General features: G+C 40.9%; 1 protein-coding gene across 1 annotated transcript in view; it reads left to right on the top strand.

Moving 5' to 3' along the window:
* The window catches only part of LOC311248170 (guanine nucleotide-binding protein G(o) subunit alpha-like), a gene marked incomplete at its 3' end in the record, with an annotated part of 66,918 nt that overhangs the window by 41,143 nt on the left and 5,775 nt on the right, over positions 1 to 20,000 (top strand). The window lies entirely within an intron of this gene.

Here is a 20,000-nt window from a genome sequence, read left to right on the forward strand (position 1 = left end):
AGATAAGACATTATAGCTGCAGATAAGACCTTATAGAAGCAGATAAGACATTATAGCAGCAGATAAGACATTATAGCTTCAGATAAGACCTTATAGCTGCAGATAAGACCTTATAGCTGCAGATAAGACCTTATAGAAGCAGATAAGATATTATAGCAGCAGATAAGACCTTATAGCTGCAGATAAGACCTTTTAGCAGCAGATAAGACATTATAGCTGCAGATAAGACCTTTTAGCAGCAGATACGACCTTATAGCAGCAGATAAGACCTTATAGCTGCAGATAAGACCTTATAGCTGCAGATAAGACCTTATAGCAGCAGATAAGACATTATAGCTGCAGATAAGACCTTTTAGCAGCAGATACGACATTATAGCTGCAGATAAGACCTTATAGCTGCAGATAAGACCTTTTAGCAGCAGATAAGACCTTATAGCAGCAGATATGACCTTATAGCAGCAGATAAGACCTTATATCTGCAGATAAGACCTTATAGCAGCAGATAAGACCTTATAGCTGCAGATAAGACCTTATAGCAGCAGATAAGACCTTATAGCAGCAGATAAGACATTATAGCAGCAGATAAGACATTATAGCAGCAGATAAGACCTTATAGCAGCAGATAAGACCTTATAGCAGCAGATAAGACCTGGTTGCTTGTCTATCTGTGGGGCAACACATGCTGTTACTGTAGAAACGGCCTCAACAGCATTACATACAGATACAAAGGTGAGCGCTGCAAGGTGTCAGTGTGTCTGTGTGTCAGGGCTCTACAGTGAGACTATTTCACTCGCATTTGCCCCTAAAAATAGATATGTGTGAACTGGAGAAATAATTCAGGAGCACGCTGTGCGGGTAATGGCTTTGTGTAGTGGGCGTGTCAACGCGCAATCGTCAGAGCAGAGCGGACCTTCAATTCTAGAAGCGTCCAGCTCTTCAGCCCCACGTCTGACAGCTCTGTGACAACTTATCTCGCGAGTCGCGCTGTTTCTATGTGTGATGTAAACTCCGCGAGCAACGGGGCCAATGGTCTAACATGCGTTTCATCCTCTCCACTCTGGAATGCCCACATCGTGCTAAAAACCTTAACTAATGTTAGCTGCTAACTAGGGGTGTGGATGATACATCGATCCAGATCGATATATCGATCTATTACCAATAATCAAATAGGATCGATGCAACGTAAAAACATCGATCATATTGCGATACTCTTATTTTGAAAATCCGGCGAGTCGTATCCGCCCAGTAGTGTGAAACGCCGTGTAGCTCTGTACAGCAGAGCAGGGCTACAGAGCGCCTATTTTGCGACCCGCGATAAGTCCGTGCAGTTTTTTCCCCTGCAACCGGTCAAATGCACCTAACATGCTTTGCATCGTCGCCATTGCTTTATGCCCACGTCGCGTTAAAGACTTAAATTAACGTTACGTTAGCTGCTTACTTACGCTAACCAAGCTAAGCAGCTAACCCTGAGAGAGAACAGGAGAGAGGAGAGGGGAAGGAGGGGGGCGGGGGCATTCTCTTTTTCTGTGTCTGGGGACTGGGGGAGGGGCATTCTGTGTGTGTGCGTTTGAAAAGACCAGATGAAGTCAGGAGTATTATTATATTGATACTAGTGCTGTCAGGCGATTAAAAAAATTAATCTAATTAATTACAGGATTTGTAATTAATTAATCTAATTAATCACATTTTAATCGCATAACCATTTTATGCCTGATATTCTATATTCTATAATCATATTTTAAATTGCATGTGTCCGGATGGCAGAATTCAGTACTGTATCTACAAAACCTTCTGTTTAATCATCTTCCATCTATTAATTTGCTTCGATTTTTCAGGTCTGTTCAATTTGAGCATGGTGTTATTCACAGTCAAAGATGTATTGATATTCTCATTTGGTTCATTACAATTTACTCAAAATAAAATTTTCATTCAATCAATCACCGCGCAGATTGATTGATTGAATGAAAATGTTATTAACAGATTGCAGAATGGGTACAATACAGTACGGCTCAATACACACAATTGTTAAGGGGATGCAGACCAGGTAAATACTTTCGTCTTGTTTACATCAGGGTCCCCCATTTTCAATTCATAATGAATTGTAAGTAAGGGTGCAACTTGCACCATGCAATCCATTCTTTGTGGATCTAGCCCACAGTATTTCTGACACTGGGAATACATTCCCTGAGATTCATAGATGTCCCTAGAATCAGATACCAAGAACATGCAAAAAAAGTCTGTAAATGTGTATTCTACATTATTATGGAATGAATGAGATAAAAAAAAAATATTATTAAAAAAAAATATATATATATATTTTAATTAATTTTGAGTTAATTTTCATAACGCGATAATTTGCTGTGTAATTAATTAATCTAATTAACGCGATAAACTGACAGCCCTAATTGATACTAGTATTTACTGAGTGTTGATATTTAAACATAAAAAATACAATACATAATAAATAGGGATGCACCGAATGGGAAATTCTTGGCCGAAACCGATACCGAAAATAGGAAACAGTTGGCCGAAAACCGAACGCCGAAAGGCCGAAAATTATTAATATAAATATATATATATAATGTATTTAAAAAAAATGAATTGCTACCTGATTATGGCAAAAGACATGATTATGGCAAACACTTAACTTAAATAATATTAAGAATCACTATTATGGGCCCATAAAACATTTATTCAGCACTTTTGAATGCATACATTAATTCCAGACTGACTGCTGAAAGATTGTACAATTTAAACATTTTCTCTTTGCATACAACAAAATGTGCATTAAAGTCAAGTGCATTTTCTTTTCTCTGTAGGATAACTACAACAAAGTGTATTCAGAACAAAGCCAATGTGCTTTAAAACTGCATAAAGATCTGCATAAAGACAAAGGTGTGTGTGTGTGTGTGTGTGTGTGTGTGTGTGTGTGTGTGTGTGTGTGTGTGTGTGTGTGTGTGTGTGTGTGTGTGTGTGTGTGTGTGTGTGTGTGTGTGTGTGTGTGTGTGTGTGTGTGTGTGTGTGTGTGTGTGTGTGTGTGTGTGTGTGTGTGTGTGTGTGTGTGTGTGTGTGTGTGTGTGTGTGTGTGTGTGTGTGTGTGTGTGTGTGTGTGTGTGTGTGTGTGTGTGTGTGTGTGTGTGTGTGTGTGTGTGTGTGTGTGTGTGTGTGTGCGTGTGTGTGTGTGTGTGTGGGGGGAGATGATGCAGGTTGACCTCATGGTGTGACTTGCAAGATTGGAGCCAACTGACACAGCATAACCTCCTGAGATAAAGCCTGGTAAAGAAGTGTCTATGGGGTAGAATTTCCCGTGTATGTACTTGCCTCCGAACGGACCAAACTTTTCCCTAATCCTGTCGGCAAACAAGCTAGAACATCCCGGTCATGTAGTAAATTCTTCAGGCAAAGCCGTTGCAGTGGCTTAAACGAGGGAATGTTGTGCACTTCACACGTTTCTATAATTGTTTTGTCGAAACCGGAAAGCCTGTAGCCCAGGGTTCGAAATTAACAGGGGCTTGGGGCATAATGCCCTTGAAAATGGACAAAATGCCCTCGAAAATCAGGTAAGGGGGGCACTTAATGCCCCCGACAGTTTACTAATTATATATATATATTTATCCGGTAATGGATCGTCTGTGTAGCGTACGGTTCAGATGACGCGCAAATAAAAAAAATTATTTGGCGGAGCCCGGGGAGCCTGCAGGCAGCAGCAGCAGCACTGCAGCCCGTTGCTAGTCAGTTTGTGTAAAAATGGCACGCACAATATAAATCAATCTTCATTACGACTTTAAAAACATAGCCATTAACATTACATAGGCCTACACACATCTTGCCATATCGTTAGCAGTTTGTAAACACAACGCACGTTTTAACTATGGTAGCCCGACGCAGCCCGCAAGCTAGGCATGGGCGGTATGACGGTATTAAGGTATACCGGGGTATTTAGAGATACCGACAGTATTGAAAATCAATACCGTCAAAATCACAGATCCATTTCAGTTTATATTACAGTAAAACAGAGTTTTAACAGTGGTTGGTTGTAGTGCACTGCACACACGCGCCAGCAGAGGGCGAGACCAGTCCTCGAGTCACTAGTGGAACGAGGCAGCGAGCCGCAGGAGGAGGAGGGGAAACCCCGCTTCACTGGAAATTAAATGAGAGTCGAGACACGCTTACCGTTGCTGCCTGGTGCTGCGGGCTAACTGGCTGTTCTGAGAGCTAACTGTTGTGTATGTGTATCACAACGGTGGTCACGCTTTACGGTAATGTTGCGACAGTGCTGTGAAAATACCGTAAAACTTTGTGGTAACGAGAGTGTGTGTTGTTGTGGACTGGTGGAACAAGCAAATAAACGGTAAAACGTTATGTCGCAGTCCGGTGTGTTTTTGAATACACAATACTAACGTTACTAGTACTAGGGTGCTGCGGGGCTCCTGGCTACCATTCTGAGAGTTAACGTTAGTATTACTCGGATGCTGCGGGCTAACTGGCCATCTCCGCGATCTGTTTACGTGGTATTACGTGGCCATTGCCCCCCCCCCCCCGCTGAGGAAAATGAAAGTCATACCGTTCAATACCGTACACCGGGGTATTATATAATCAAGGTATAACGGTATGAAAAAAGTGATACCGCCCAAGCCTACCGCAAGCTACTACTGTACAGTCAATGAAATGTTACCGTAGCTACTAGCTAGCATAGGAGGAAATGGGAGTCGGAGAGGCGGGGTGTTTAAAGACAATGATAGGCGTTTATTCAACATCCAAGAAGGCTAACATACAACTGTGTTTTACTAACTCCTGCTTGTTGATGTCCTAACGTGACCGGAGCTGAAGGTGCCACACACTAAAATGTCCGTGGGGACCCGGCGCCAACCCATAGATAGTTCCAACTCACCGAATTACGTAATCGATTGATTGATTGATTGATTGATTGATTGATTGATTGATTGATTGAAAAGTTTATTAGCAGATTGCAGAATGGGTACAGTACAGCTCAATACATACAATTGTTAAGGGGATGCAGACCAGAGAAAGACTTTCGTCTTGTTTACATCAGGGTCCCCCATTTTCAATTCATCATAACATAATGACATACATGACATACAGATAGACAGTACTGCTACATCTATACATTTATGACATATCAGATTTGCAAATACAGTACTGTTTGTGATACAAAAGTGTCCAGAAAAAGAGTGTATATACATTTGGCGTAGAAACTGTACATTGGATCCACCACAGTTGCACTCAATATTTAAATAATGTTAGTCTAAATAAATGTAGACAGAAACATAATAATTTCAAGCAGAAAACGAATCTTTCCATTAAGAACTGACAATCAGGGAATTTAAACATGGTTGACATTGTTTTTGTGTGTTTATATTAATTAAAGAAAGGAAAGTCTAGTGCTGGCTGAGCATATTGTTTGTTTGCACTAAGTTAATTAATACTTTGACAAATGTAGCCTATATTTTTCAGTCAGTTCGGTCTTTGTGTGCCAAACATTATTTAAGGCTGTAAACACTGTGAACCTTTTATTTTATTTTTAATAAATGAGAAGCATGTTTAGATTTAAGTGTAATAAAAATTTACGTATATCGAACTGAAAACCGTGACCCCAAAATCGTGATACAAACCAAACCGTCCATTTTGTGAACCGTCCCACCCCTACCGTTTATCATAAAAATTCAGTGCCCCCGAAATACAAAAAAAAGCCCCCGAAAATCAATTAAGGGGGGCAAAAAAAGCCCTTGAAAAAAAATGTTAATTTCTAACCCTGCTGTAGCCGATACTTCCTGTACTTCCGTTTAGACATTTTAGGAGGCATAGCTTTACCAGCCTAGACACAGCAGCTGATGCTTGTGTATGGTGTGTGTGTGTGTGCATGGTGTGTGTGTGTGTGTGTATGTATGCGTATGTGTGTGTGTGTGTGTGCGTATGTATGCTGTATGTGCATGGTTTGTGTGTGTGTGTGTACATGGTGTGTGTGTTGTGTTGCTGACACCTTGGGTTATTTATAGTACCTCCCTTTCTCTCTTTGTCTGTCTCTTTATCTCTCTTTGTCTGTCTCTCTATCTCTCTTTGTCTGTCTCTCTATCTCTCTTGTCTGTGTCTCTATCTGTGTCTTCGTCTCTGTCTTTGATGGCTCGTTTTTGAATTTTAATAATTAGAGGGTATTGGCCTAGTTCTGCCCTGCATGCATTATTGGCAGTGTGTCTGTGAACCTTAAGTAGGTTTTTGCACAATTCTGCATGCAGTACTTCTAATGGATGTTTTTCCCATTTTGGGAAGTCTTGGTTAGTTAATGGACCCCACACTTCACTGCCATATAATATGATTGGATTTATTACAGAATTTAGAATTTTGAGCCAGGTTCTAATTGTGATGTCAATTAGAATTTTCCTTTTGAAAAATTCCTTTTGATCCTTCAGTTCATTCACAGCCATGTTCTAGTTACCATTATGATTTATTTTCAACCCACCCAAATATGGGTAACTTTTTGTGTTTTCTAATATGTGTGTGCCTAATTTAAATGTATTTTGTGAACTCTGAGACTCGTGTCTCCTTTGAAATATCATGACTTTAGTCTTATTCATGTTTACGTTCAGAGACCATGTCTGGCAGAACTGGTGGAGGATGTCTAGGTTCTGTTGTAGACCCTCTTTAGTGGCTGACAGCAGAACTAGATCATCTGCAGACATCAGTAATGTACTTTGGTATCTAGTGTCAAATTGAATAATCTTAAAATAGCCAATTGGAATTTTTCAGAGCTGTGTTTAATCATTTCATTTAATATGCCATCTGTACCACATGCCTTTCTAGCTTTAAGGCACTGGAGTTTTGATTTCAGCTCTTGTTCAGTGATTGGGAAGTCTAGAGGGTTTTGATGATCCTTTATGATATCTTCCCATTTCTGTAACTTTTCACATATCTGGCTGGTCTCTGTTTTTGTATTCAGGGGTCCAGTTGTAAAGAGTGATGTGAAGTGGTTTGTCCAAACATCACCATTTTGAATAGCCATTTCTTCAGGCTTATCTTTGTTCAATGAGTTCCAGTGGTCCCAGAAGGAGGTAGAGCTTCCACTATTTTGCACAACTGTTTATTTACGTGTTTATCCTTTTCATTCTGATTAGGGATGCACCGATATGAAAATTGGCCGCCGATACCGATACCGATTGTTCAACTAACACTATCGGCCGATACCGATACCGATACCGATATTTGTATATTTGTATATAAGTATTTGTAAAAAAAATATATATATATATATATTTTTTAAAATTTAAATTTTTTTTTAATGAAACTACGGTATATTTGTATGTGTATGTTTGTATTTGTAGGCCTCTTTACTTACTTAAAAAAAGGAAACATCAAGAAATATGTTTATGGTATCACTATCTCTCTCCCAGTATCGTCTTGCGGCCTGCAGAGGGATACTATTTTCTCAACCAGAGCTTTCAACCAATGCAATGGAACCATTCTTGCGGCCTGCAGCGGGATACTATTCTCTCAACCAGAGCTTTCAACCAATGCAATTGAACCATTTTGATTGACAGTCGATTCGGCCAATTACGCCACACCGCTAGCACCCACCTCCTGCTGTCCTTACCACCAATCGGCAAGCGTTTATACATTTTTCTACTTCCGGGCATGCCGCCATTGTTCTGTTTGCGAGAGCAGAACACACTTAACGTAGCTACGTTAGCTGCCCGGCCCGCCGACCGGCGCTCCACGCATGACCAAATGAGACATAATGATTTTACTGCAACAAATGTTATAATAAAACAAAGCCTTTCTATACATTTGTCTGGTTGAAAACTTTATTAACAGATTGCAGAATGTGTAGTTGGGTACGGAATGAGCAACGGAATGGAACCGAGCTATGAACGGACTAACGGAGTAATGCCTTGTTTACTGCTATCTTCGGGTAAATAATATGCTTGTTATTGAACGTGTAACACTTCATTTTAACAGCAGATACTTTCTTAAATGCCATCTTCCCGAGAGAGGGTGTTGACGGGGAGTTGTGTTATTAATAGCATTGAACAGCTAACCGAAAGCTAGCGTTAACTATTGTTAAAGGTTTAGCCATAACGTTACCTTGGCTAAAGTTGGGGCTATTCATAATGCAGCAATAATGACTGCAGACCTGCAAGCAAAGTACAGCAAGTTGACAAAGGAGTATTCCAACGCAAATCACATTTTCACCAGTAACGTTAGTCTTGCATCTAATAGCTAATAACGTAGCTACGTTAGCTGCCCGGCCCGCCGACCGGCGCTCCACGCATGACCAAATGAGACATAATGATTTTACTGCAACAAATGTTATAATAAAACAAAGCCTTTCTATACATTTGTCTGGTTGAAAACTTTATTAACAGATTGCAGAATGTGTAGTTGGGTACGGAATGAGCAACGGAATGGAACCGAGCTAATGAACGGACTCGGAGTAATGCCTTGCTGCTATGGGTAATAATAATATGCTGATGTTATTGTCCGTGTAACACTAACTATATAACGCTAATGCCACAAAACGAATGCCTTGTTAATCATAAGTAGTTACTTTGATGCAGTAGATTGTGTGTGTGTGTGGGGGACGGTCACGGCGGGCGTTGTGCAGGTAGGTCGCGAGTGAACTTATTTTTTTTTGCCTTTTGACGCTACACAAATTGATGGGTATTTATCGGCGACTGCTATCGGCACATTTGAGCTTATCGGCCGATAGGCCGATAGCAGTCAACAAGGCACTTATCGGCCGATACCGATACCCGACCGATATATCGGTGCACCCCTAATTCTGATGGTCTTTTTATAGTGCTTCAGTGTTTCACAGTATTGGAGCCGGAGGCGCAGGGAGCTAAATTAACTTTTTGACTCACCGGCCAGTGGCGGGTAGATGGGGAGAATCTACCCGCCAAGCATATTTCTTACCAGCCAATTTTTTTTTTATAAAATATATATATTATATAATCATACTTGTAGTTGTATTATCTGCGAGACATCGCCACCATGCAACAAGTCAAAATGCTCGCTATCTGCAAACAGCTCCACTGTCTGTTTGTATACTCTAGTAGCCTCCAGCTCCAGCAAGGATTCTCCGGCGCTGCAGCTGGACCCTATACTCTACATTCAGCATGCAAGGATTCTCCGGCGCTGCAGCTGGACCCTATTGGTATAACGTTACTGTGCTTTGGTCAAATCACATTCAGCATGCCCTCAGCTAGAATACGCATTGAATCAATGTTATAAGACATTGGGTCTCATTCTCGAACGAAGTTACGACAAAATATTTAGTCTTAGCCAGATTTCGGCCTATTTAAGACATATTAGGGCTGGGAGTGGGAGTCTTCAAATATTCCTGAGATCTTATTTGAGAGCAGATCTAAGAGTGCTGAGGAGCACACTTAAATATGCTCTCAGCCCACGATCAAATCTCATGATTGATTGACTAATTTAAAATGTTATTATAACTTGACAGACTGTGTTCTCATAGTGATTCCTTCATGTCAACGCTACAGGCCTCCTTGGAATTAATTACTTAATCATAATTAAAATAAATATGACAATATTTGTACGATAAGAAATTACGAATTTGATGTCGGAAAAATAAATAATATGGATTCATCTGATCACAGGGCAACTGGATTAACCATATCTGAATCAGCTATTTTGGACAAATAATTACTCAGATATTCAAACACAATTATGCAATTATTGTGAAATTATTGAAAATAATAATAATTGAATGCCTTCTGTGGAATTTGTATTTCTTATTTGTTACACATCTGTTTTAATGATTAATTATATACATTTGAAAGAATGCAGGTCAACATGCAATGTATCCCATTGATTGGTATACAATGGGACAGACCTTTGTTTGATTGATTGATTGATTGAAAACTTTATTAACAGATTGCAGAATGGGTACAGTACAGTACAGCTCAATTACATAAGGGGATGCAGACCAGAGAAAGAATTTCGTCTTGTTTACATCAGGGTCCCCCATTTTCAATTCATCATAACATATATGACACACATGACACAGATAGACAGTACTGCTACATCTATACATTTATGACATACCAGATTTGCAAATACAGTACTGTTTGTGATACAAAAAGAGTCCAGAAAAGAGAGTACATTTGACGTAGAAACTGTTGGAGGAGGTTGGGTAGGGATGGGTGGGGGATAGACTTACACTGTACAAGCAAAACTGTACATTGGAATATTGACAAAACCATACTTGGTCATTTACTGTACATTGGAGGGGGTTGATATAGCTATAAACCTGCATTCCTTCGAATATATCATTAATCAATTAAACTTATATTGAAATACACTATATAGCCTATACACCAACACTGAAATGACAGTGGATAAATAAATAAGGACTAAAGCTAATCGGTGGAAATAGACTGCATTAATATTCCATAACAAGTCTTGTGTGCGCCTACGAATGAACAGTAGCCTATAGGCCTATTGGAATAATAAGCCATACTGCTTTCATTCATTACGCCCGCCGTAGGCTATATATATTATATGTCATTCATTCATTCATATACAGTACTGCGCACGCGCGTGTGTGTCTGTGTGTGCGCGCGCGCTGCGGCAGGTGTGTACCGCGAGCTGTATATGATGCCAATACATTAATCTAATCTAGTTTTGATGGGCGCAAGCGTGATTACGAAACCTAGCCGCATTTCTCGGAGACGCTCTCTGATTGGCACTGACTGACGCTAGGTTTCGTAATCACGCGGCTCGCAAAGCACTTCCGCCATTCCATTTCACACAGCTGCGTCACCAGTTGCCTTATAAGGAACTATGGAGGCAGTGTTTTGTATGCAAATGAGCTGAACGGGAACGCGCTTTGGAGTTTACGACAGAATGCCATTCTCCAAGCAGATCAGATCATATAATTTCTGCGACCGTTTCAGCCACTTAAGACATATCTCCAGCACGTTCAGGACTCAGAGTGTACTTGTCATAGATTATGTCTCAGTGGTTCCAAGATAAGTCTTCGAGAATATATCTTTGGAAAATTTTCGGGAATGAGACCCACTGATATCAGGAGCTATCTGTAGCTACTGCTAGCCCGCTAGATAACGTTACTTAAGACAACGCTTCAGTGAACTATTTAGTTTACTGGGACATATAGAGCTAACGTGAGCTATAGGGATGGGTACCTTTCACATTTGAACCGATACCGGTACCGGTACCTGTGAATCGATACCGGTACCCAACGGTACCTTTTTTCGGTACTTTAGTCTCAAGAAATTTTATTGACCTACCTCAGTCGTAAAAAAAAAATCCAAACTACAATTTCGACAGTTTTCGGCTTGTCATTGCTCCGACTGCTTTGTTGTTGAATCAAGTCAAATCCTAGGTAAGCATATATTGTGCGTGTGAACGTTGACATGAAAAGAAAAAAGTAAAAAAAAATACAATTTATTTTTTTTATTTATTTTTTATTTATTTTTTTGTTTCTCACTTGATTCGATACTCGGTAGTACCGACGTGTTTCGGTTCGGTACCTCAAAAGTACCGAATTCGGTACCCATCCCTAGTGAGCTAACGAGCTAGCGTGCATAAGTACACATATACTATCGATAATCTAGCGTTTATTTGAAAACGATTCATAAATAGGCCGAAAAATTACAAACACATAGCCATAATTTAAGATATAGTTTATGCGTTCGCAAATGTGCTCTCATTGAATAGAGCGCTGGCACTCAAGCACTAAATCCTGCGCCCCCTGCTGGCACTCAAGCTGTTAAAGTCACTGCAAACAAGCACATGACCTTGACTTTGATAAAAACATATCTCTGACTCGAGGTTGGAGAAGACGTCCTCTGGAGACCCAGAGGGTGGTCCATACATTCCACAGATAAAAAGATCTCGTTGAGAGGGGATTACTTCTTTATTTAATTTTAACCAAATAGGATTGTTCCCTGATTTTAGAATCTGTATTGACTGGTGGAGTTGCCATTTGTAGCAATTTCTTTTTTTAATCAATCCCCCCGAGTCTCTGCCCTGACAAATATGTTTTATCTTATTTGATGGCAAAATTAACTTCTCTGAAATGTAGAGGGCCAGTGGGTGTCTCTCTCTCTCTCTCTCTCTCTCTCTCTCTCTCTCTCTCTCTCTCTCTCTCTCTCTCTCTCTCTCTCTCTCCCTCTCCCTCTCCCTCTCTCTCTCTGTCTCTCTCCCTCTCTGTCTCTCTCTCTCTCTCTCTCTCTCTCTCTCTCTCTCTCTCTCTCTCTCTCTCTCTCTCTCTCTGTGTCTCTATCTCTCTCTGTCTCTCTCTCTCTGTCTCTCTCCCTCTGTGTTTCTTTCTCTCTCCCTCTCTGTGTCTCTGTCTCTCTCCCTCTCCCTGTCTCCCTCTCTGTTTCTCTCCCTGTCTCCCTCTCTGTGTCTATCTCTCTCCCTCTCTCTCTATGTCTCTCTGTCTCTCTGTCTCTCTCTCTCTCTCTCTCTCTCTCTCTCTCTCTCTCTCTCTCTCTCTCTCTCTCTCTCTCTCTCTCTCTCTCTCTCTCTCTATCCCTCACTGTATGTCAGGCCCATTATCACCCCCATCCTACCACACACACTGCACGCACACACTACACACACACACACACACACACACACACACACACACACACACACACACACACACACACACACACACACACACACACACACACACACACACACACATATATATACACAGTGTAAGTTTCAGAGCTCTTCAGTCAAGTGTTGACAGTGTGTGTGCTATGTCATGACAAAGAGTTCCATCAGATTGTGTGTGTGCGTGTGTGAAAGTGAGTGTGTGTGTGTGTGTGTGAAAGTGAGTGTGTGTGTGTGTGTGTGTGTGTGTGTGTGTGTGTGTGTGTGTGTGTGTGTGTGTGTGTGTGTGTGTGTGTGTGTGTGTGTGTGTGTGTGTGTGTGTGTGTGTGTGTGTGAGGATAAGAATACATGGTGTTGGGGAGGGAGGGGGGGGGGGGGCAGAGAGAGAGCAGATAGAACTTCTCTTACAAACATTCTAACACTAATGGGAACAGTTCCTGAAGTGGGCGGGACTTTTACACGCTGAGATCACTGGTCACGTCTCAAACAAACTTGCTCTGTGCTGGATCTAGATGTGAGGAAATGTCTGACAGAGTGTAAAAGTCCCGCCCACTTCAGGAACTGTTCCCATTGGTGCAGCTTCTAACGCGTCGTCATGTTTCTCGTGGTTCTAACGTCACAAAGATCCTCAGCTCCATTTGGGACAGGAAGGTCAATTTTATATATAACAGCAAGTGTGAGGAGTTTTAATAGCTACACAGGAAGTGAGTGGAGTTTTAATTGGTACACAGGAAGTGGGAGGGGTTTTATTAGATAAACAGGAAGTGTAGAGGAGTTTTATCAGATAAACAGGAAGTAGAGAGGACTGTTGCAGCTCATCAGTCCAACGTTGGTTGAAATATGTCTCTGTCTCTGTCTGTCTCTCTCTTTCCATCTCTCTTTCTGTCTCTGTCTCTGTCTGTCTTTCTGTCTCTCTCTCTCTTTTTGTCTCTCTCTCTCTTTCTGTCTCTGTCTGTCTTTCTGTCTCTCTCTCTTTCTGTCTCTCTCTCTCTTTCTGTCTAAATCAAATCAAATCAAATTTATTTATAGGGCCCGACAACACACGTTAATGTCCCCATGGGCCGTACAGGTCTTCTTTAAACAAGTCAAGAAGAAAACATAACAATAAGTCAAGAACAGAACAAGAACACCATAAGGTCCAAACATGTTTAGATGAATGCAAATAAATGAAAGAATGCAAGCACTCCCAGACATACCCCACGCGAAGGTAAGGAAAAACTCACTAAAACCTAACAACAACAAAACCTGTCTCTCTCTCTCTTTCTGTCTCTCTCTCTCTTTCTGTCTCTCTCTCTCTTTCTGTCTCTCTCTCTCTTTCTGTCTCTGTCTGTCTTTCTGTCTCTCTCTCTTTCTGTCTCTCTCTCTTTCTGTCTCTCTCTCTCTTTCTGTCTCTGTCTGTCTTTCTGTCTCTCTCTCTTTCTGTCTCTCTCTCTTTCTGTCTCTCTTTTTCTGTCTCTGTCTGTCTTTCTGTATCTCTCTCTGTCTCTCTTTTTCTGTCTCTGTCTGTCTTTCTGGATCTCTCTCTGTCTGTCTTTTTCTCTCTCTGTCTGTCTTTCTGTCTCTGTCTGTCTTTCTGTCTCTGTCTGTCTTTCTGTCTCTCTCTCTTTCTGTCTCTATCTCTCTTTCTGTCTCTCTCTCTTTCTGTCTCTCTCTCTTTCTGTCTCTATCTCTCTTTCTGTCTCTCTCTCTTTCTGTCTCTCTCTCTTTCTGTCTCTCTCTTTTTGTCTCTGTCTGTCTTTCTGTCTCTCTCTCTCTTTCTGTCTCTCTCTCTCTCTTTCTGTCTCTCTCTCTTTCTGTCTCTGTCTGTCTTTCTGTCTCTCACTCTCTTTCTGTCTCTCTCTCTTTCTGTCTCTCTCTCTTTCTGTCTCTGTCTGTCTCTCTTTTTCTGTCTCTGTCTGTCTTTCTGTCTCTCTCTCTTTCTGTCTCTCTCTCTTTCTGTCTCTCTTTTTCTGTCTCTGTCTGTCTTTCTGGCTCTGTCTGTCTTTCTGTCTATGTCTGTCTTTCTGTCTCTCTCTCTTTCTGTCTCTCTCTCTTTCTGTCTCTCTCTCTTTCTGTCTCTCTCTCTCTTTCTGTCTCTCTCTCTCTTTCTGTCTCTCTCTCTCTTTCTGTCTCTCTCTTTCTGTCTCTGTCTGTCTTTCTGTCTCTCTCTCTTTCTGTCTCTCTCTCTCTCTTTCTGTCTCTCTCTCTTTCTGTCTCTGTCTGTCTTTCTGTCTCTCTCTCTCTTTCTGTCTCTCTCTCTCTTTCTGTCTCTCTCTCTCTTTCTGTCTCTGTCTGTCTTTCTGTCTGGTGTGAAATGGTTTTGGGTCACAGCTTGGCTTTTGTCAAAGCTCTTGGCGGACACACACACACACACACACACACACACACACACACACACACACACACACACACACACACACACACACACACACACACACACACACACACACACACACACACACACACACACACACACACACACACACACACACACACACACACACACACACACACACACACACACACACACACACACACACACACACACAGAGCTTGGGGAGTGGGTAATGAGAAAAGATCAGCGCAGCAGGCAGGACACACAGCCAGTCTGGTGCTGATCCCTCCCTGGGATTCTCTGGGTGATGGATGGATGGTTCAGGTTACTGTCTTAACTAATTTGAAGCTTCGAAGTTCCATTCGATGGGCATGGGATTCGAATATGAAAAAAAAAAAAAAAAAAAATTATATATACATTTCTTTGTGCAAAATCAACTCTGCCTCTCTTTGTTAACTACAACAATCAATGCTGTTTGTTATTTAAGATGAGGTCGGACTCGGCACTGACAGATTTGTGTTCATTGTGCTGCTTTTATAAAGCCTCAAATGACGGCTTACAATATTTCATGAAAGCAAAGTGTTTCGTTTGTCTAAGATTTAAAAAGGTTTAAACTTTACAGCACTGACAAAGTTGAACAAAGTGCTGTACAAGTCCCACAACATAAACAAATAAAATGAATAAAAAAAGAATCAAAACAAATATTATTTATAATATATATATATATATATATATATATATATATATATATATATATATATATATATATATATATATATATATATATTTGTATCTCGAATCTCAGCCCCGAAGCTTCGAATTCCAAAAAAATATTCGAAGGTCAGCCCTAGTTCAGGTCCTATCTGACTGGGAGGTCCCGGGTTATACGTGTAAATGGTGTTGCATCTTCATATATGGTGTTATGGTATTACACGTGGAGTGCCACAGGGCAGCATCCTCGGGCCGCTGCTCTTTCCTTTATTCAGTTCAGTTTAAACTTTATTTGAACAGGGACAGTACACATTAACACAATGGCCGCCAACAACAAGTTTACTCGTTATTGGCCGCCAATCGAATAGCGCCAACAACGAGTTTACTAGTTTTTGGGATCGTTATATCATTTATTCGCTATATCTACTCATAATTCATAGCTGCAGCCTCTGGTATAGTCTTCAGACCCTGTCTGAGCTGGCAGACGGTCAACACCGCCCTCTACTGCCAGGCGGAGCTATTGCATCTAATTGAAAATGGGCTTGGGTCTTTTAGGAGGCGATCTGAGCCGGGCGGGCGGGGGTTTAAATATTCAGGCGAGCCACTTCTATACAACGATGTAGGGCTGTACCGAATGTCATTTTTTTTACATTCAAAGCTTCGATTGAAGTATTCGAACGAAGCTTCGAATGTCTACAAACATTTTTTACTTCAAACTAAATTATTATAATTTTTTTTTATTTGGTTGGTATGAAAGTGATGGTGACGTCTTATAGTATAATATTATAATATTAGTGTAGCCTAATCTTTAACTGCAACTGAAAACCCCCATTGGTTTAAACAGATTGAATAGACACAAAAATATATATAAAAAAATATATCGAATTATTTTATAATTTTTTTAATTAAAATTCATTGTGAAACAGTCGGTTGTGTGGATTTGGAATTGCGATAATATATTTGCATTATCTCTTTTGCATTACATCAGATACAAGGTAAGAACATCATATATGAATTTGATCGTTGATCTGACATTTATTTCTACCGCGATCAAAGCGATCTGTTTGTAGGTGTACATGCGTATTACCGTTGGCTGCGGTGGGGGTGGGGCTACGACGGTCATTTCATGTATGGACGAGGAGACATAATAGTGATAATCTAGCGTTGATGTCAGGATGATTAGATAATCAGCCGGAAAATTACAACATGATGACTGGATTACACGCCTTTTCCTGGAATGACTGAAAACACCCAAACCATACTCTATTCAAAATGGTATAAAACGGAAATGTACGAATGAAAAAACAATCTGTCTTGGCAATGTTGACTAGAAGCAGCTCACTGAGACCCGACGGCGTTATTAGACACATTGATATAATATACAATATATTTTAAGCACTCGCAAATGCCACAGTCTAAAACTATATCCATTGAATAAAGACCTGACAATGAATGGGGTATTAGCGCCCCCTGCTGTGGCGGTCAATGTGTTAATGAACATAAATGTAAATGTGTGTTAAGCCAAAGCAAATGTTCAACTGTTGTCCCTGGGCCTGGTGTTAAAAAGCTGCACAAAAAAGAAAGCATAACATATATGGCATACAGGTCATTAAGAACAGGTTAAAAACACATCATGCTAAATATTTACAGCAGACATGTACAGACAATGTACAAACAAACAATAATTCTACATATTAGCTACATGCAGGCACATGGGGTTAGAGTTCTGCAGGGCTGTCGTGTTCACATTTCTTAACCCTGTTTTGAGATTGTGTTTGAACGATCTGTGTGTTTCTATATATTGCGGATGTAACTTGGAATGGAGTTCCAGGTCTTGGCAGCTCTCACGGAGGGCTGACTGGCTAAATGTACTTTTCCTTAGTGGAACAGCCAAGTCACCCGGTACAACAGTTCTGGTGAACCTGCTGCTGGGGGTGAAAAAAGTTGGAAAAGTGTGGGTGGGGCTAGACCATGGGGGTGGGGCTAGACCATGGGGGTGGGGCTAGACCATGGAGGATTTTGTAGACCAGACTGGCATGGGTTAGTTTGATGATGGTGTCCCAGCTCAAGAGGGCTTGTCCAGGATATTGCAGTGGTGGTGACGGACAGGCTTCTGGTCCAGAACCTGATACATACACACACACACACACACACACACACACACACACACACACACACACACACACACACACACACACACACACACACACACACACACACACACACACACACACACACACAGCACCTCAGAGGTGTCTTTGTTTAAACTTTATGTCAGAGTACCTGTGCATGTTTGTGTGTGTGTTTACAGTGTGTGTTTGTGTGTGTGTGTGTGTTTATGTGTGTGTGTATGTATAGTGTGTGTGTGTGTGTGTTTGAGTGTGTGTGTGTATAGTGTGTGTTTATGTGTGTGTACATCATTGACAGTAATCTATACCAATTCAAACGTCAGAGATTAGACCAGAGCAGAGCGTTAGTAGAATGTGATGATATTCCGACTGCCATGTGACCCAGAGCTGTTAAAGGGGCAGTTGAGAGTTTTGGAGATGGACAGATGTGGTGGAGATGTCTGCCAGCACTCCAGTCCAACAGAGCTGGAGGACACTGGGTCTTTGGCTCCACAGCGACGTCTCTTTCCAGAAATCAAGTTGATCTACAGACCTGGTTGTGAAGAGTTTAGTTGGGAAATGTTTTCTACTGAAATACACCTGCTGTAATTCCTTTTAATGACACTATTCACAACCACGTCTGTGGTTAGGGGTTCCATTCCCTGTATGGCTCAATCGGTAGAGCAAGGCATTAATGCTGCCAGGATTAGGGGTTCCATTCCCTGTGTAGCTCAGTGGGCAGAGCAAGGCACTAACACTGTTAATACACATCCGTATGAGCATCACAGTGTGAGTTGGTTAACCTGTTAAGCCCTGGCCATATTTTCAGAAAATCCACCTAACAGTACACACCCAAGTAAATGGAAGATTGCTCCACTTCTACAAGACCCATTTGCATGTTCTCTATCTAGGGACATCTATGGACCCCAGGGAATGTATTCCCAGTGTCACAGGCATTGGGCCTCATTCAACAATACGCTCTCATTATTTTTCTTATATTCTTGCTTACCTGTCTGTTAAGCGAACAATAAGAAAAGCCACCGCCACATTCATCAAGCCGTTCTTAACGCCTCCTTATAAGGCGAATGAGGCGGGTGTAAAACAGCAGAGTTTCGCCATGTGATCTCTGTCTGATATATTCAACAGGAATCGCTTTGCGATCTCAAAATGACACACACACACACGTCTCACGACTTGCGACTCAGTGCATGTGTGTGTGTTCCTGTGGGTCGCTCATCGCATGTGTGTGTGTGTTAATCTGATGACAAATAAAGACTTATACTTGTACTTATACGTATACGTACTGTATAGTGCGAAATAAATCGTTCCAGCAAAGTAGGCTTTATACTGAACGACTGTCAAGAACCAAACGCAGCGCACAGTATACTGATATATATAATGCCGCTGATCCATAATGCTCTCCTTTCAGAGAGAGATGCCAGGTGACAGATCCGGTATTTCCGAAGCTATAGGTCTGTCACCTGTCATCTCTCTCTCAAATGTCCGTGGCTAAAACTCAGAGTGCGCTCAGAACTTTAGGTGTGGAGCAGAGTTTTGATTGATTGATTGAAAATTGTATTAACAGATTGCAGAATGGTACAGTACGGCTCAATACACACAATTGTTAAGGGGATGCAGACCAGAGAAATACTTTCGTCTTGTTTACATCAGGGTCCCCCATTTTCAATTCATCATAACATGACATACATGACATACAGATAGACAGTACTGCTACATCTATACAGATAAGAGAAGAGAGGAGAGGAGAGGAGAGGTTGTAAATATGCATTATATGCGTATGGCCTGGGCAGCCGGCATCTAACTGTTTTAACAGCAATATATAATCCATTTCAGAAGCAGAACGCACGCAATAAGTTATAATAATAATTATTATTATTGAAAAGTTCTGCATGGGTTTATAAAGTCGTATTTGGGGGTACAATTGACCAATGGTTTGCTTTCAACCCATGAACTCCTTCCTCTCTCACCATTTTATATATTTTTTTTTTATTTTATCTACTAAAACTGTATTGTATTATATTGTTTGTTTTGTAAAGTGTCTTTGAGAATTAGGAAAAGCGCTATATAAATCGTATGTATTATTATTATTATTATTATTATGAATGGTAGCCTTTTTTAAATGTTTCTCATCTTGGTAAGAATTTCTTATTTCGGTGAGAGTGCTCTCGACCACTCTTATGATTTGTTCTTGCCTGAGAAAAAAGCAACAATAAGAAAACTTTGCTGAATCCCAGGTAAGA

Source organism: Notolepis coatsorum (assembly GCF_963971535.1).
Source record: "Notolepis coatsorum genome assembly, contig: SCAFFOLD_560, whole genome shotgun sequence".
In the NCBI taxonomy this organism is placed as follows: domain Eukaryota; kingdom Metazoa; phylum Chordata; class Actinopteri; order Aulopiformes; family Paralepididae; genus Notolepis; species Notolepis coatsorum.